Source organism: Schistocerca gregaria, chromosome 3 (genome assembly GCF_023897955.1).
Source record: "Schistocerca gregaria isolate iqSchGreg1 chromosome 3, iqSchGreg1.2, whole genome shotgun sequence".
NCBI classification, from domain to species: Eukaryota; Metazoa; Arthropoda; class Insecta; order Orthoptera; family Acrididae; genus Schistocerca; species Schistocerca gregaria.
Window position 1 is genome coordinate 931,738,277 of NC_064922.1, and position 12,643 is coordinate 931,750,919.

General features: G+C 42.8%; 1 protein-coding gene across 2 annotated transcripts in view; it reads left to right on the plus strand.

The window, feature by feature from the left end:
- The window catches only part of LOC126355818 (alpha-amylase 1-like), a 124,693-nt gene that overhangs the window by 40,710 nt on the left and 71,340 nt on the right, over positions 1-12,643 (plus strand). Inside the window, exon 2 of one of the 2 annotated variants that reach the window (XM_050006263.1) lies at positions 1,868-2,063. The exons of the other annotated variant lie outside the window; for it this stretch is intronic. The gene's annotated coding sequence lies outside the window, so the exon portion shown is untranslated. The remainder of the gene's footprint in view (positions 1-1,867; positions 2,064-12,643) is intronic. 2 annotated transcript variants of the gene reach the window in all.

The window sequence follows — 12,643 nt, forward strand, 5'->3', positions numbered from 1 at the left end:
AGAGCATGGTCGAAGGGGACAAAGGAAAGATAAACAGAGAAGCATGTCACATATAAAGAAGGTGTTACATTTAATCTTGCTCGACATTTTCTCATGAAGCGCTCAAAAAAGTCTTTATCTACCAAATGAAACATTATTTGTTGTTTTCATGGACTAAAAACTAGGGCTACCAACGAAATACAGTCCAATTTTATGTTCCTTTTAAAATTTAATCCAAAATAGAATATGTTTACCACCGTCTTATGTTTACCGTGTATATACCTACGTTAAGTAATTATTCTGAAGTTTTGCTGTAGATTTTATTTTTGTTGGAAATAATAACCCTCCTTCAAAGCGTAAACTGTCACCTGTAGTCATTGGTACGATTTCAGGTAAAATCGCTCTTTCAGTGTTATTAACAAACTTTTTATTTTCATGTTGGCCGCCGATTTATTGGGAGAGGAAGAAGGGAAGCGAGAGAGTGAACTAGAAAAAAGTGAGGAGTGTGCTGTCTGTGAAGAGTTTGAAGTAGCAGTTCATTGAAATTGAGTGGTTAGTTCACACTTCACTGGAGTGAAGCGTCCATCTGAACGACTCATTCACGAGCTTCCCATCACTAGAACCAAAGCAACTGCCACTGCTATGCATGTCGCCCACCATAACCTCTGACACCATTACACTCGTATTAACGTCTGTACGTAATAGCATCATCTTTGCGTGCGAGTTCGTCTATACACTGATCAGAGGGGAGAGGTAAAATATCTCAAACATGCTGAGGTAAATGACACAACTGAAAAACAGTTTGAGAGATTGTTCCCACAATAGGCCCTATCCAGCCAGCATTTGCAGCAAGCGGAGCATCTGTCAGAGGGAACAACTGGCGCTTGCTTCACAATCAGTGATCTTCCGCAACCGTAATTTTGGCGGCAGCACAAAGCTCTGCAAAATTGTTTCCTTTAGAACTGCGAAATATTGTTGATGGAACACGCCAGCTACTTGCTAACTAACATTTAAGTCCAATTTTACAATATTCATCGCCGATTGTTTCATGTCCTATGAACTCGCGTTGACCACAATTCTTCATTTGTAGGCCAAAAGGGAGGAATCTTAACGTTCCTGTAACCTGTCTGACTGCCGTTCCTTGCAGTCACCACACTTGTGGTAGAAACTTGCTGCTTAGTTTGAGGTTCTTCTTTTACTGAAGCTGAGTTACTGGAAGCCTTTTTGCAAACGGTTTATAGCAGTACACTTGTAGAAGAAAATTCTTCATTTTGGGGTCAGCGTTGAGTGAAATTTACGATTTTTCTCTTCAATAAAAGTATGTACGCCGGATGTGAATGCAGCGTGCAGTTTATTTTCACAATTAATACACATTAACTGAACACGAGTATAAACTCCATGGTACAACATAAACATAGACCCAAACTCGTTAAACAAAGAACAAAAGATCATTAAACTTTAAAGCTCACTCTGTTTCGACTTGTGTCTGTGTTACTATCTGACATTGCCACATTTCGACTCATTTACAGACACATAGAATGTAGCAATTCTAACATAATTGAACTCAAGGATAAATTTCATAGAATGAACTGCAGCCAGTTTAATTCGTCTTAGTTTTCGATGTAATCCATTTTATGGCTTGGTGTCGTCATTTAATTATTGAGGACTTCATGGGGAGTTTAATAGTTTATTGACATCAAGGGAGAGATAACGCCACATCTGCGAGCTCAGCTTGGAATTTCTTGTGCTGTGTGTATTTCATAAATAAACTGTCTCAAAGAAACTTCTAAATATAAAATGAGTCTGTGGTTCTCTCGAGTGTGACCATCTAGAATCTTGTTTGACTAACAAGACCAGCAGTTCTATTTGGACTTTATGTTAACTACAGCAGCAGCTTACCACAAGTTCTCCCAGCACTCCAGTGTCGATGGAAAATTTGGGTCTCATGGCAACAACAGCAGTAGCAGTAACACTTCACAACAATTTCACCCACCATTCCTGTGTGGACGGAAAATATGGATTTTATATCAACAACAGCAACAGTTCACCCCAAGTCCAAACCTGTTGCGTAACAAGCTTATAAGGTAAGTGTGTTCAGTGTTCATATTTTTATAATAAGTGAAGTGTGTTCTGTATCTTGTTGTTATTAGCGCATTTATATGCTTTTCCAATTATGTCTAACACGGAAGTGTAGAGTGAACATGAAACTTTAAACAGGAAAAGGGAACAAAATAATGTATCGAATTTAAGTGCTGAGTCACTAGGAGCTGAAGGCAGCATTTCTGATTTACCTAGACTTTTAATAAAATCAGTGGCCAAATGAAAGTGTATATTGTTGTTGTGGTCTTCAGTCGGAAGACTGGTTTGATGCAGCTCTACATGCTACTCTATCCTGTGCAAGGTTCTTCATCTAACAGTACCTACTGCAACCTACATCCTTCAAAATCTGTTTAGTGTATTCATCTCTTGGTCACCCTCTACGATTTTTACCCTCCACGCTGCCCTCCAATACTAAATTGGTGATCCCTTGATGCCTCAGAATATGCCCTACCAACCGATCCCTTCTTCTACTCAAGTTGCGTCACAAATTTCTCTTCTCTCCAATTCTATTCAATATCTCCTCATTGGTTACGTGATATACCCATTTAATCTACAGCATTCTTCTGTAACAGCACATTTGGAAACTTTCAAATCTCTTTTGTGTAAACTATTTATCGTCCATGTTTCACTTCCATACATGGCTACACTCCATACAAATACTTTCAGAAACGACTTCCTGACACTTAAATCTATACTCGATGTTAACAAATTTTGCTTCTTTAGAAACGCATTCCTTTCCACTGCCAGTCTACATTTTATATCCTCTCTACTGCGACCATTATCAGCAATTTGGCTCCCCAAATAGCAAAAATTCCTTTACTACTTTAAGCGTCTCATTTCCTAATCTAATTCCCTCAGCATCACCTGAATTAATTCGACTACATTCCATTATCCTCGTTTTGCTTTTGTTGATGTTCATCTTATATACTCCTCTCAAGACACTGTCCATTCCATTCAACTGCTCTTCCAAGCCCTTTGGTGTCTCTGACAGAATTACAATGTCATCGGCGAACCTCAAAGTTTTTATTTCTTCCCCATGGATTTCAATACCTACTCCGAATTTTTCTTTTGTTTCCTTTACAGCTTGCTCAATATACAGATTGAACAACATTGGGGATAGGGTAAAACCCTGCCTCACTCTCTTCGCAACCGCTGCTTCCCTTTCATGCCCGTAGACTCTTATAACTGCCATTGGGTTTCTCTACAAAGTGTAAATAGCCTTTCGCTCCCTGTATTTTACCCCTGCCACCTTCAAATTTGAAAGATAGTATTCCACTCAACATTGTCAAAAGCTGGAAACGCAGGTTTGCCTTTCCTTAATCTATTTTCTAAGATAAGTCGTAGGGTCAGTTTTGCCTCACTTGTTCCAACATTATTACGGAATCCAAACTGATCTTCGCCTGAGGTCGGCTTCCACCAGTTTTTCCATTGGCCTGTAAAGAATTTGTGTTAGAATTTTGCAGTCGTGTCTTATTAAACTGATAGTTCGGTAGTTTTTACATTTGTCAACAGCTGTTTTCTTTGGGATTGGAATTATTATATTCTTCTCTAAGTCTGAGGGTATTTTGCCTTTCGTATAAATATTGTTCACTAGATGGTTGAGCTTTGTCAGAGCTGGCTCTCTCTAGGCTATCAGTAGTTCTAATGGAATGTTGTCTACTCCCGGTGCCTTGTTTCGACTTAGGTCTTTAAGTGCTCTGTCAAACTCTTCACGCAGTATCTTGTCTCCCATTTCGTCTTCATCTACATCCTCTTCCATTTCCATAATATTGTCCTCAAGTACATCGCCCTTGTATAGACCCTCTATATACTCCTTCCACGTTTCTGCTTTCCCTTCTTTGCTTAGAACAGGGTTTCCATCTGAGCTCTTGATATTCATACAAGTGGTTCTCTTCTCTCCAAAGGTCTCTTTAATTTTCCTGTAGGCAGTATCTATCTTACCCCTAGTGAGATAAGCCTATACATCCTTACATTTATCCTCTAGCCTTCCCTGCTCAACAATTTTGCATTTCCTGTCGATCTTATTTTGGAGACGTTTGTATTCCTTTTTGCCCGCTTCATTTACTGCAGTTTTATATTTTCTCCTTTCATCAATTAAATTCAGTATTTCTTCTGTTACCCAAGGATTTCCACTAGCCCTCGTCTTTTTACCTACTAGATCCTCTGCTGCCTTCACTACTTCATCCCTCAAAGCTACCCATTCGTCTTCTACTCTATTTCTTTCCCCCATTCCTGCCATTTGTTCCCTTACGCTCGCCCTGAAACTCTGTACAACCTTCGGTTTAGTCAGTTTATCCAGTTTCCATCTCCTTAAATTCGCACCTTTTGCAGTTTCTTCAGTTTTAATCTACAGTTCATAGCCTATAGATTGTGGTCAGAGTCCACGTCTGCCCCTGGAAGTGTCTTACAATTTAAAACCTGGTTCCTAAATCTCTGTCTTACCATTATATAATCTATCTGGAATCTGTCAGTATCTCCAGGCTTGTTCCATGTATACAACCTTCTTTTATGATTCTTGAACCAAGTGTTAGCTATGATTAAGTTGTGCTCTGTGCAAAATTCTACCAGGCGGCTTCCTCTTTCATTTCTTAGCCTCAATCCATATTCACCTACTACGTTTCCTCCTCTCCCTTTTCCTACTATCGAATTCCAGTCACCCATGACTACTAAATTTTCGTCTCCCTTCACTATCTGAATAATTTCTTTTATTTCATCATACATTTCTTCAATTTCTTCGTCATTTGCAGAGCTAGTTGTCATATAAACTTGTACTACTGTAGTAGGCGTGGGCTTCGTGTCCATCTTGGCCAAAATAGTGCGTTCACTATGGTGTTTGTAGTAGTTTACCCGCATTCCTATTTTTGTATTAATTATTAAACCTACTCCAGCATTACCCCTATTTCATTTTGTATTTATAACCCTGTATTCTCCTGACCCAAAGTGTTGTTCCTCCTGCCACCGAACTTCACTAATTGCCACTATATATAACTTTAACCTATCCATTTCCCATTTAAAATTTTCTCACCTACCAGCCCGCTTAAGGGATCTGACATTCCACGTTCCGATCTGTAGAACGCCAGTTTTCTTTCTCCTGATAACGACGTCCTTTTGAGTAGTCTCCGCCCGGAGATCCGAATGTGGGACAATTTTTCCTCCGGAGAAGCAAGCAGCTATCTCACAAAATTCGTGAAACTACATAATGAAGGCTCCCGCATTTAAACACTCAAGCAGGAGTCTACGTTAAACGAATGCGACGAAGAAGGAACAGCCACCGTCTAGATCAGGAATAGAAAGAAGCCACAGTATGGACTTTGTTACAAAACATGTGTGCTCACTGAATTGTGGCAGCCATGATTGGAAGTCAGAGGTCAAAGGTTTACGAGCAACAAAGAGATGGCACGCAGCGCCGTGCAGAGACACACCTCATTAGCTGACGAACTCGCTAGCGAACTAGGTTCTCTGAGGAAACAGGAGGTTCGTGTTTCATATGTGGATGCACGTCGCATGAAACTAGGCCATGTAGAAAATAATTCCATTTCAAGGCAACGTGACGTTTCAACATTGTCCATACTGTCCTCCACCAGCACACACACGAGCCCACGTAATGCTTTAGTAAAACGTTGCAGAACGTTTGTCCCTGATGTTCCCCATGTTGGACAAAGAGGATGGTATATCGTACTTCCATCTTTCATGTTCGCATGCAACACAAGATAGCCAGACAATACAGGTTTCACACCGTTTCCCCGTTCTATGCTTGCGAGGTTGAAACACCAAGGAACATAATGTTCTATTGAAGCTTAATGATTTTAGGGCGATTGAACGAATCAGTTTATCGCCAGAAATAAAGTAGCTACACAGCTGGCTCGCATATGATTTTTGGGCTCATAAATCGCGCGCGCCGCGCGGGATTAGCCGAGCGGTTTAGGGCGCTGCAGTCATGGACTGTGCGGCTGGTTCCGGCGGAGGCTTGAGTCCTCCCTCGGGCATGGCTGTGTGTGTTTGACCTTAGGATAATTTAGGTTCAGTAGTGGGTAAGCTTAGGGACTGATGACCTTAGCAGTTAAGTCCCATAAGATTTCACACACATTTGAACAACAAATCGCGAGCTTTAAAGTTGGTCGTTGCTTTCCTCGGAGGGAGAGCAATATGGTGGCATGTGCCTCGTTCAGCGTGAATTACCGGCCATAGTAGCTAGCCTGCGAATGGCGTGTCCTGGCTTCGATTCTGATCTGCCACAATCTACTATCTTAAGAATTGATTTTTATTTGAAGATTTTCATGCTACTAAAATGCTTTGATTGTTCGACTAAATTTGGTGGTAATGTTCACTCGAGGTAGGAGGTAGTTGAACTTCAGTTGTGCTTTGTCTTCGGCACACAATAAACATGCTTCAAATTGAATGTTAACATTCATCCATCAACCTGTTGTACCGTTCTGCAAACGATTCCGGCAATTACGTGATAGTAACCAGTATTAAAAAACCATTCTACGCGTAATGCTCCGGGATATCATCCATCCGAACTTGTCTAAGGATTTCACAGTCGACAAGACGTAAAACTTTAATGCACCCTCCTTCCGGCGAACGCAGCAAGGGACTCGAAGTGAAAAACAATAGATGTCAGTCAGTATCATACGTTGACCATGCTTGGCTAAATATTATGGATGCCGAGAAGTTGAAGTGTTCTCTTTCTCAAGCCAGCAATATACTTTCAAAACATCTGTAACATAAGCTACACTCCTGGAAATTGAAATAAGAACACCGTGAATTCATTGTCTCAGGAAGGGGAAACTTTGTTGGCACATTCCTGGGGTCAGATACATCACATGATCACACTGACAGAACCACAGGCACATAGACACAGGCAACAGAGCATGCACAATGTCGGCACTAGTACAGTGTATATCCACCTTTCGCAGCAATGCAGGCTGCTATTCTCCCATGGAGACGATCGTAGAGATGCTGGGTGTAGTCCTGTGGAACGGCTTGCCATGCCATTTCCACCTGGCGCCTCAGTTGGACCAGCGTTCGTGCTGGACGTGGAGACCGCGTGAGACGACGCTTCATCCAGTCCCAAACATGCTCAATGAAGGACAGATCCAAAGATCTTGCTGGCCAGGGTAGTTGACTTACACCTTCTAGAGCACGTTGGGTGGCACGGGATACATGCGGACGTGCATTGTCCTGTTGGAACAGCAAGTTCCCTTGCCGGTCTAGGAATGGTACAACGATGGGTTCGATGACGGTTTGGATGTACCGTGCACTATTCAGTGTCCCCTCGACGATCACCAGAGATGTACGGCCAGTGTAGGAGATCGCTCCCCACACCATGATGCCGGGTGTTGGCCCTGTGTGCCTCGGTCGTATGCAGTCCTGATTGTGGCGCTCACCTGCACGGCGCCAAACACCATACGACCATCATTGGCACCAAGGTAGAAACGACTCTCATCGCTGAAGACGATACGTCTCCATTCGTCCCTCGATTCACGCCTGTCGCGACACCACTGGAGGCGGGCTGCACGATGTTGGGGCGTGAGCGGAAGACGGCCTAACGGTGTGCGGGACCGTAGCCCAGCTTCATGGAGACGGTTGCGAATGGTCCTCGCCGATACCCCAGGAGCAACAGTGTCCCTAATTTGCTGGGAAGTGGCGGTGCGGTCCCCTACGGCACTGCGTAGGATCCTACGGTCTTGGCGTGCATGCGTGCGTCGCTGCGGTCCGGTCCCAGGTCGACGGGCACGTGCACCTCCCGCCGACCACTGGCGACAACATCGATGTACTGTGGAGACCTCACGCCCCACGTGTTGAGCAATTCGGCGGTACGTCCACCCGGCCTCCCGCATGCCCACTATACGCCCTCGCTCAAAGTCCGTCAACTGCACATACGGTTCACGTCCACGCTGTCGCGGCATGCTACCAGTGTTAAAGACTGCGATGGAGCTCCGTATGCCACGGCAAACTGGCTGACACTGACGGCGGCGGTGCACAAATGCTGCGCAGCTAGCGCCATTCGACGGCCAACACCGCGGTTCCTGGTGTGTCCGCTGTGCCGTGCGTGTGATCATTGCTTGTACAGCCCTTTCGCAGTGTCCGGAGCAAGTATGGTGGGTCTGACACACCGGTGTCAATGTGTTCTTTTTTCCATTTCCAGGAGTGTATAAACGTGTTGATCATGCATTTCCTAGCAGAACGAGTCTAAATGAAAACTTTTACTACACTTTGAGCATTGTGATTATTTTTTTCAAATTTAAGCGGTGGTGTGGAACATTGATACTCTTGATAAGAATATTTTCTCGAAGCATGACCCAAGTGGCCACGTTTTGAGTGGTCTCACATTTGTGTCACTGATTTATACGTTGTTTACCTCTGACAAAATTTCTCGTAAGTCAAACAACCTTTAATGCCAGATAATATTGGCCTAAGTTTTTGAGTTCCATTTCATCACAAATGTAGGTTCTTAGCTTCCGGAAATGCTCCTCTACTTGCAATTATTTATCAATAATCAATAAAAGTTCGTGGTTGAAATGTCACGTTTTTGACTGGTAACCAAAATTTACTGGCTGCCGGATTCGATCCAGCCAAATATTATATTCTGCATAAAAAATTACCAGCAACAGAAGCAGAAGATTTCGGATATATGCAGTCAACTCTGTCTGCCAACACTCTGGTCAAGTAGTGCGAAGGAGCGCACAGAGTTTCACGGTATCTTCTTGTCTTCTTCTGCGTGCCTCCAGAAGACGGAAGAATCAGCTATGATGTAGAACACAATGGAAAACACTGCATTAAACACACACACGTTGTAGCTAAGATAGTGTATCATGATATCTACATTGGCAAAAATTTCAGGATTAGATCACCATTTAGATCGCCAAGAGGGACGTAACCACGAGAAAAAGAATGAATAACCAATGAACGGACGGATCTGAGAGTGGAATGTCAGAAGTTTGGTTGTGCTGGGGAAGCTAGAAAATCAGAAAAGGCAAATGCAACGACTCGCTCTAGATACGAATTGAAATGCAAAAGCGCATAATTGTTTCGGGTTATCCGAATATAGTGTAAACTGAACACCTGCAGAAATGGCATAATCTGAGGAGAAGTCACTACGAATGTGAAGGAATGGCAGAGAATGAGTTACTGGGAAATGACAGGGTATTCTACCTGAATCGACAGGAAACCAATGCCAATAACTACATTTCAGGTATGGATGCCGATGCCATAAGTAGGAGTTGAAGAAATGAATTATGTAAGTATGTAAAAGAGACAAGCTAATAATCATAGAAGACTGGATCGCAGAATTAGGTGAAGGAACAGTAGGCTGAGACACGGAAGAATATGGACTTGGTAGTAGGAATGACACAGGGATATAGACTAATGTAGCTCTGCAATAAATTTCAGCTTATAATAGCGAATACTCTATTCAAGTGTCATTAGAAGATGAGGTATACTTGCCAATGACCAGGAGATACCGGAAGAGTTCAGTTAGATTACATCATGGTCAGTCAGAGATTCCGAAAGTAATTGTTGGATTGTAAGGCGTACGCAGGAATAGATATAGACCCAGTTATTTATGAATGACGAAAGTAGAATGAACTTTAAGAGAATCGTGCGGAAGAATCAGTGTGGAAAGAAATCGGATACTGAATTACTGAGAAATGGTCAGATTCATTTACAAGCCTGTAAGTCTGTAAGTAATGTGATAACGATTGCCGCAGTAGCACTGAGTGAGGAGGCAGCCTAACGACTATTCAAACTCATGTATAGAGTCTATGATATCTATATCTACATGACTACCCCTTGGCAAGGGGTTCATCAAACCACTTTCACACCATTTCTCTACCATTTCAATTTCGAATAGCATGTGGGTAAACGAACATCTGACTTCACTTGTCCCGTTACGACGCTCATTTTCTCCCTAGTAGGCAAGCATGCACGAAATATTTTTAAGATTTGGAGGACAAAGATGGTGACTCAAATTTCATGAAGATCTCGCCGCAACGAAAAACGTCTTGCAACCCGAACTCACTTGGTAAATACTTTACAGTCTCTCACGTACTTCGCGATAATAGAAAACGAGATGCTGAACTTTTCAGATGTCTTCCGTGAATCCTATCTGGTAAAGATCCCGTACAGAGGAGGAATGCTCCAGAACAGAATGAACAACCGTCGTCTAGGCCTTCACTTCTGTAGATTTTGTAAAATGCAGTCTTTGACTCGCCTCCCCCAAACTAATTTCCATGTGATGGTTCCAGTTTAATTGCAGTCCGTAAGTGTTTAGTTCAATCGACAGCCATTAAATGTGTGTGATTCGCCGTGTAAACGAAATTTCAAAGGTTCCTTTTTGGAGGTCACACTTTCTAGTATTTAGGGTCAGTTGCCACTTTTCGCGCAAAACTGGAGACATGTCATTAGACTTGCGCAAAAATATAACCACACAATCCCGAAGACAGCAAGAGCAGGTAAGTGCGAAAACTATCGCACAATCATCATGACATCGCCTCCTAACTGCAGCAAGTGCAAAAGACTGTTGTGAAAAGTTCAGTTATATTATTATAATAATTATTATTATTAGTAGTAGTAGTCGTATTTTACTGCAATATATCCACTGCGGATGACGAACTGCAGACGTGAGTTTAACTGGCGGTTTATGTAGATGTGATAAGCAACCAGTCAATTTGGGAATGTGATAGATTGATTGCAGCGTTAAGTGCTTTGTGAGTCACTGCACAATCATCATAACCGGGAGGAGTTACAAAAACTTTATTATCTGTATAAAGCGCAACCATAATGATTGCACTGCGATTCTTGGTATCAATGACAAATTCTACATCTACATCTACATTCATACTCCGCAAGCACCCAACGGTGTGTGGCGGAGGGCACTTTACGTGCCACTGTCATTACCTCCCTTTTCAGTTCCAGTCGCGTATGGTTCGCGGGAAGAACGACTGTCTGAAAGCCTCCGTGCGCGCTCGAATCACTCTAATTTTACATTCGTGATCTCCACGGGAGGTATAAGTAGGGGGAACCATTATAGTTGATACCTCATCCAGAAACGCACCCTCTCGAAACCTGGCGAGCAAGCTACACCGCGATGCAGAGCGTCTCTCTTGCAGAGTCTGCCACTTGAGTTTGCTAAACATCTCCGTAACGCTATCACGGTTACCAAATAACCCTGTGACGATACGCGCCGCTCTTCTTTGGATCTTCTCTATTTCCTCCGTCAACCCTACCTGGTACGGATCCCATACTGATGAGCAATACTTAAGTATAGGTCGAACGAGTGTTTTGTGAGCCACCTCCTTTGTTGATGGACTACATTTTCTAAGAACTCTCCCAATCAATCTCAACCTGGTACCCGCCTTACCAACAATTAATTTTATATGATCATTCTATTTCCAATCGTTCCGCACAGATACTCCCAGATATTTTACAGAAGTAACTGCTACCAGTGTTTGTTCCGCTATCATATAATCGTACAATAAAGGATCCCTCTTTATATGTATTCTTAATACATTACATTTGTCTATGTTAAGGGTCAGTTGCCACTCCCTGCACCAAGTGCCTATCCGCTGCAGATCTTCCTGCATTTCGCTGCAATTTTCTAATGCTGCAACTTCTCTGTATACTACAGCATCATCCGCGAAAAGCCGCTTGGAACTTCCGACACTATCTATTAGGTCATTTATATTTATTGTGAAAAGTAATGGTCCCATAACAATCCCCTGTGGCACGCCAGAGGTTACTTTAACGTCTGTAGACGTCTCTCCATTGGTAACAGCGTGCTGTGTTTTGTTTGCTAAAAACTCTTCAATCCAGCCACACAGCTGGTCTGATATTCCTTAGGCTCTTACTTTCTTTATCAGGCGACAGTGCGGAACTGTATCGAACGCCTTCCGGAGGTCTAGGAAAATAGCATCTACCTGGGAGCCTGTATCTAATAATTTCTGGGTCTCATGAACAAATAAAGCGAGTTGGGTCTCACGCGATCGCTGTTTCCGGTATCCATGTTGATTCCTACAGAGTAGATTCTGGGTTTCCAAAAACGACATGATACTCGAGCAAAAAACATGTTCTAAAATTCTACAACAGATCGACGTCAGAGATACAGGTGTATAGTTTTGCGCATCTGCTCGACGACCCTTTTTGAATTCTGGGACTGCTGTGCTCTTTTCCAATCATTTGGAACCTTCCGTTCTTCCAGAGACTTGCGGTACACGGCTGTCAGAAGGGGGGCAAGTTCTTTGGCGTACTCTGTGTAGAATCGAATTGGTATTGCGTCAGATCCAGTGGACTTGACTCTGTTGAGTGATTTCAGTTGCTTTTCTATTCCTTGGACACAAATTCATAAATTCATAAATTTGTTCTGTCTGTCTCTCTCTCTCTCTCTCTCTCTCTCTCTCTCTCTCTCTCTCTCTCTCTCTCTCTCTCTCACACACGCACACACACACACACACACACACACACACATACGATGGGGTACCCAAGAAAACAGAATTCTTTTTTTAAAGCTGTATATTTTCAAACTGTTTGCAATACAACCTTATCCCCTCCAGAGCACTCTCCGTTA